Here is a 7,525-nt window from a genome sequence, read left to right on the forward strand (position 1 = left end):
TGACTGACAGAGACCGCCGACTGTTGAAGAGGGTAGAAATGTGTAATAGGCAGACATTTATCCAGCTCATCACACTGGAATTCCAGACTGCATCAGGATGCACTGCAATTACTATGACAGTTAGGCAGGAGTTGAAAAAACTTGGATTTCATGGTCGAGTGGCTGCTCATAAGCCACGCATCACGCCGGTAAATGCCAAACGATGCCTTGCTTGGTGTAAGGAGCATAAACATTGGACGATTGAACAGTGGATAAATGTCGTGTGAAGTGACGAATCTAGGTACACATTGTGGCGATCCGATGGCAGGGTGTGTGTATGGCGGATGCGCGGTAAACGTCATCTGCCAGCTTGTGTAGTGCCAACTATAAAATTCGAAGCCGCTGGTGTTATGGGTGGTCGTGTTTTTCATGGAGGAGACTTGCACCCATTGTTGTTTCTCGTGGCACTATCACAAAACAGGCCTACATTGACGTTTAAGCACCGTCTTGCTTCCTACTGTTGAAGAGCAATTTGAGGATGGCAACTGCATCTTTCAACACGATCGAGCACCTGTTAATAATCCAAAGCCTGTGACGGAGTGGTTACACGACAATAACATCCCTGTAATGGACTGGCGTGCACAGAGTCCTGACCTGAATCCTATAGAACACCTTTGGGATGTTTTGGAAAGCCGACTTCGTGCCAGGTCTCACCGACTGACATCGATACCACTCCCCAGTGCAGCACTCTGTGAAGAATGGGCTGCCATTCCCCAAGAAACCTTTCAGCGCCTGATTGAACGTGTGCCTGCGAGAATGGAAGCTGTCATCAAGGCTAAGGGTGGGCCAACACCGTATTGAAGTCTCGCATTACCAATCGAAGGCGCCGCGAACTTGTAAGTCATTTTCAGCCAGGTGTCCGGATACTTTTGATCACATAGTGTATGTGAGTGTAGCTCTATGTATAGGATTAAAATAAATAAAAAGTACATTATCTTAGAGAATAGAGATCATATCATTTTACTCGAAAGAAGTTATTATTTAACAAAGACACTTATGATACAGCGTGTTATGTCACTAAAGGAACAATGCAAGAGAAAATCTGAAGTGTAGCGAGAAATCTGTTAACGAGAAGGCGAAAGTTTCAACCAAACGATGACAAGAACAAAATAGGATATGCATAATTAAATGAAACTATTCGTAAATGTCTTCAAACATGTGAGATGATTAAATGAAAACATGACAAGAGAAACAGTTGAAAATAAAGAGTACGGAAGTGGCAACACAGAAACTTACCTTAGGTACGCACCACACGTGATTGGTTGGGACAGATACCACAAAAGTAATAACAAAAGACAAAACTGAACAAGCATCTGAAGACGTTTATAAAAGTTTGATTAAGTCAATAGGGGATACACACAAAAATTTGGTAATGAAAATAATGGCATAGGAGTGTCGCAGATGACATTAGGGTGTAAAAAAAGGAAATGTTCCTGGAGAAAAGGGTATTTCAGTAGAAATGATTAAAAACAGAGGAAACGCAAAATAAAAAGAAGTGCAGAGGAAGACAGTTTCTCAAAAAGGGATAACTGTGTTATTATTGTTTTTCAGAAAAGTGTAGACGATCAAAAGATATATACCTATGAGCCTCCCCTCCGCAACGTACAACAGATTGACTACGATTACACCAACCGTACAGAAGAATTGTTCTTAATCATGCAGAGGAAAAACTGGCTTTTATAAGCCGAAATAAGGCAGTGGGCTACTGACAACATGTGTATGAAATTAGGGAACGGGAAAAACAATACGTATTACCATCGTTTCAACGAAATAGGTAGCAAAAATATAAAAAAAGTAGACAATGATCCGAAGTATGTTATTAAGTCAAGTGTCATACGCCAAAGCTACAGTTTCCGTTATATTTCATCAAGATAATGGAACATTCAGAATTGAAAGAGGGGTTCGGCAAGGAGATTCCATGTCATCAAAATAATTCTCAGCAGTTCTACATAACGATTTAAGATCCTTAAACAGAGAAAACCAGGCAACAATGCAGTCGAGAGAAACTCACGCGAACCACCTTAGTTTTCTGAGGTCGTTGTACTGTTTGTCTTTAATGTAGATAAGCTTCACCTTTGGGTTGAATAACTCAGTGCGGGAAGTTTGAAAGTAGACTTAAAAATCAATTACACCGATAAAAATAACGTACAATGAACACCTCGACAAAACCTGGTACAAATTAATATTTCAGTCGAAGGACCATTTGATGAGTTTCAGCATTTAAGGTAGTTGAAGATAAAACTGAAAAGACAGAGAAGAAAAATAAACAGAAAAATAGAATTAGCCGGAAGTGCTTTGGATGAACTGAATAGCATTTTCAAAATTAAGATTAGAAATATCTGAAACTGGACGTTTACAGTCAGTATGTATGGTATTGCCCGTTTCAACGTTAATCTGCTTTAGAAGTTATTTAGCTACTGATGTCGACTATGGATGGTGTATATTTAGAAAGTATCTGTGAGAAAAAAAGTTATTCTTTAATATCCACACATATTTGAACGAAGTTTCGCCATCGTCACTGGATTCATTTTATTTTATTCCACTTATATTGATCTCTGTGTAATATTAAGAAAATAAACTGAACTAATTTACGATGATAAAACTTCACCGAAAGGTGCATGAGTGTTTTTAACTCTATAATTACGTACTTGAAAGCAAAGTCTGGCGTAAAGTCAGCTTCATGAACTAGATGAATTATGGATAACATGACAACAACAATTACTGCTGCTGCTGCTGCTGCTTCTACTACTAGTACCACTACTACTACTAATATTAATAATAAGATTAATAATGGAACGAGTCCAGCGGTTCGTTAGATACAACATTATTTTTTTTTGTTATTTATGCTTCATATTTGTTGTGCCTCAATCAGTAAAAACGGAACCCTCATAGGATCGCTTTTTTCTCCTTTTGTCTGTCTTTCCATCAGTCTGACTGTTAAGAACCATTTTTCTCAGGAACGGGTAGAGGTGTCAAGTTTATACTTATGTATCATATTAAGGTGTATGGTCTCTTAAGCTTGTAAGTCACTTCAATAAAAGCTCGGCCATTTATGTCTCTTACTTCGATGCTCGGAAACTCACTATCAAAAGCTATAGGGTGCTTCTCTTTGATGTAGAAGCATGAAATTTGGCAAGAAGCAATGTTTAACATGTAAAAAATACGAAAATTGTTAATTTGTAATATCACACAATGTTTTTCATTTTTTATCTTTTTATCTGTCTGTCAGTCTCTTAAGACCCCCTTTTCTCTGGAACTGACTGGCGTATCAAGTTCATATTTATATCGCATACTAAAGTCTATGACCTCTCTGTTGTGTAAAAAATTGAAGCTCGTTAAGTCAACGCAGTCAAAAGATTCGGTCATTTAAGTCACATATTTTAACACTGGCAAATGCACACATCAAAATCTATAGAGTACTTCCCATTGACTTATAATCATGAAATTCTGCAAGAAGCAATGTTTCACAGTAGCAACAAAACAAAAGAAAACTTAAATCTGTTGAATCGTAATTATATCACATACAAATATCTTTTGCCTCATCGTCCGTCAGAAGTATAATAGACGAACATTACTACATACTTACTTACTTACTTCTACAAAATTCTTAAGGCTTTCGTGGCCACTTGTTGACAAACTGCCTATTGGCTTCTGTCTCAGGTTCTTCGGCCGACGTTCATCTAATGACTTTACTGACGTTTCGCCAGCACGAGTGGCTGGCATTGTCACAGCTTCACCCTCCATTGCCGGTGGTAAACTGGAGCCCAGCTCGCGGCCGCAGACTATATGTACCTGGGGCGCCAACGTCCGCGGAAGTTTTGACAATGCCAGCCACTCGTGCTGGTGAAACGTCAGTAAAATAATTAGATGAACGTCGGCCGAAGAACCCGAGACAGAAGCCAATAGGCAGTTTACTTACTTTTACTCCTTGGTGCTACAGCCCATCTAGGGCCTTGTCCTCCGTGATTATCGCAGCCCAAACCTGACGACTTGCTGTTCGTTTCCTCCATCTCCTGACTCCAGTCTTTCTCAAATCATTTTCCACATCCTCTAGCCATCGTTTTCGGGGTCTCTCTTTGCTTCTTTTGCCACCTGTATTTCCTGCATTACTACATGAAAATATAAAATGTAAGTTGTAATTATGTTTTGGAAAGCAAATAAAAACGTTTTATTTCATCTTCTCTGTCTACATATATAAACTGAAGTCTTCTATTCGTTTTCTTTTGTACGAGGTGCATTCAAGTTCTAAGGCCTCCGATGTTTTTTCTTCGGACTGGAAAGAGATAGAAACATGCGCAATGTTTTAAAATGAGGCCGCGTTCATTGTTAATACGTCCCAGAGATGGCAGCACCGTACGGCAGATGGAGGTTTACCACCAGCGGCGAGAATGAGAACTGTTTTAAATACTTAAAATGGCGACGTTTTCTCACTTGAACAGCATGCAATCATTCGTTTTCTGAATTTACGTGGTGTAAAACCAATTGAAATTCATCGACAGTTGAAGGAGACATGTGGTGATGGAGTTATGGATGTGTCGAAAGTGCGTTCGTGGGTGCGACAGTTTAATGAAGGCAGAACATCGTGTGACAAACCGAAATAACCTCGGGTTCGCACAAGCCGGTCTGACGACATGATCGAGAAAGTGGAGAGAATTGTTTTGGAAGATCGCCGAATGACTGTTGAACAGATCGCCTCCAGAGTTCTCATTTCTGTGGGTTCTGTGCACACAATCCTCCATGACGACATGAAAATGAGAAAAGAATCATCCAGGAGGGTGCCACGAATGCTGACGGACGACTACATGGCTGCCCGTGTGGCATGTTGCCAAGCAATGTTGACGCGCAACGGCAGCATGAATGGGACTTTCTTTTCGTCGGTTGTGACAATGGATGAGACGTGGATGCCATTTTTCAATCGAGAAACAAAGCGCCAGTCAACTCAAAGGAAGCACACAGATTCACCGCCACCAAAAAATTTCGGGTAACCGCCAGTGCTGAAAAAATGATGGCGTCCATGTTCTGGGACAGCGAGGGCGTAATCCTTACCCATTGCGTTCCAAAGGGCACTACGGTAACAGGTGCATCCTACGAAAATGTTTTGAAGAACAAATTCCTTCCTGCGCTGCAACAAAAACGTCCGGGAAGGGCTGCGCGTGTGCTATTTCACCAAGACAACGCACCCGCACATCGAGCTAACGTTACGCAACAGTTTCTTCGTGATAACTACTTTGAAGTGATTCCTCATGCTCCCTACTCACCTGACCTGGCTCCTAGTGACTTTTGGCTTTTTCCGACAATGAAAGACACTCTCCGTGGCCGCACATTCACCAGCCGTGCTGCTATTGCCCCAGCGGTTTTCCAGTGGTCAAAACAGACTCCTAAGGAAGCCTTCGCCGCTGCCATGGAATCATGGCGTCAGCGTTGTGAAAAATGTGTACGTCTTCAGGGTGATTACGTCGAGAAGTAACGCCAGTTTCATCGATTTCGGGTGAGTAGTTAATTAGAAAAAAAATCGGAGACCTTAGAACTTGAATGCACCTCGTATGTCCGGGATGGCCTGAATAACTACTGTAGAGAAAATGGTATGGTCTTTGAATTCTCGGGACCAGTATTTTGCCAGTAGCAATAACGATAACAGGTAAACAAGATGAGATGCTCTATTCCCAGGATGGACGAACCGTATGTAAGTTCTTATGGCATCCTCGCATCCTCAGTACACGAGTCCTACACCCACTTGGCCATTCTTTTTATTTTTTTATCGTGGTAAGACTGTAACAGACATCTGGAGAAATGAAGTAACAAAAGCGGCTACTTTTTCCTGTATTCCGTGCTCCGTGAGTGATTGTAGTTGGATGATTTCGTGAAAAGGTGAAAGGGACAGGCGGTGACAAGGACGGAAAGGCTAGGCACGGAACGAAGGAGTTAGTTGGGCATTTTAAACTCAACGAATCTGTCCTTACCACCTTCAAACAGAGAAACTATTATCTTAGCTAGCGTCATTTTAAGCACGGCAGAGAAGGGAACAGGCCGTGATAAGGATGAAAAAGCTAAACCTGGCGCGAGAAAGAGCTGGTTGGGCATTTCAAACTCAACGAATCTCTCCCCACCACTTTGTTAAGCTGAGGGGCCGTTACGCCAGTGGGGGTGGTTTCCAGACACGTCCTGGCCAGCACGGCAAGTGGACAGACCTGCTTTTCGCAGCGGTCAAATGTTCAAATGTTTGTGAATTCCTAAGGAACCAAACTGCTGAGGTCATCGGTCCCTAGACTTACACACTACGTAAACTAACTTATGCTAAAAACAACACACACAGACCCATGCCCGAGGGAGGACTCGAACCTCCGACGGAAGGGGCCGCGCAATCCGTGACATGGCGCCTCAAACCTTGAGGCCACTCTGTGCGGTTCGGAGCGTTCCTGTCTGGTTTTGTGAGGAAGACGTCAGAATGTGTTAACCTAGTGATCGATCGTTTTTAGTCTCTTTTACTTTAGTCTAATTATAAGGAAGTGTTTTGTGTTGTTTGTTCCATTTCTGACAATATTTAGGTGTGCTGAGGAAGAGGTAGAGAGGTAAATTTTAATCATCGCAGTAGTCAGTTGTAAACAAGTAAATTCTTTATAGATTATTATTGTCTGAGATCTCTAATCAGAATTTCTGTTAAAGTTAACCAGTCTTGCAAGTGTGAAAAGGCATAGGCTGTATAACGAGTTTGTGTGATAGTGTCAGCGATCATTACGTACTGATAATACTCATGCTACTAATTATGCATTGCACGGAGCTCGGGATATCGAACTCAACGAGTACCGTTATGTTGGGAGGATTCACCATAGTAGTGTTTTTCGGAACATCAACTTTCCCCTGGGCTGTGCTGACTCCCCACTCTGTTACCGCTGTATCACCATAGTGAGCAGTAAATAGTAGAATAGCATGCTTTCTGTGTGCATCTTAAACGTAATCGAGAGAATAAGACCACTTTCCATTATCTCAAATGTTTACCTCTGCTTTACACGTTGAGTGCATTTCCTGTCATTTTTAATTACTGTCCCAGTAAACCAAAACTATTGTGTGTTAGGGGACCACTTGATCTTTATTGTGAATGTTTACTATTTACTGCAAATACATGTTAAACCGCTTGTCCTTGTTCTAAGAAGGGGAAGTAAAAAGTCATTGAAAATTACAGAGACATTTACTTAAATATATACCTATCATTTTCGAGGTTTTTTTGGCATATCACAACTGCTCTGATAAGAAAGATTAGAGAGTTATCGCGTAGTGATATCCCTTTGGTGTCCAACCATATCGAAATTGAACTATGTGGAAAAAATGTGAAAGTCATAAACGATTATTAGGTCACTTTCCGCCATCTCTTTCCTTATAGAAAGTTATTCTGCTGCGCGAAATTAGATTAATGATTGTTAAGGCCCCCGGAGTAGGCAACATTCCATTAGAACTACTGACAGCCTTGGGATAGCCAGTCCTGACAAAA

Source organism: Schistocerca gregaria, chromosome 1, assembly GCF_023897955.1.
Source record: "Schistocerca gregaria isolate iqSchGreg1 chromosome 1, iqSchGreg1.2, whole genome shotgun sequence".
Classification (NCBI taxonomy): Eukaryota; Metazoa; Arthropoda; class Insecta; order Orthoptera; family Acrididae; genus Schistocerca; species Schistocerca gregaria.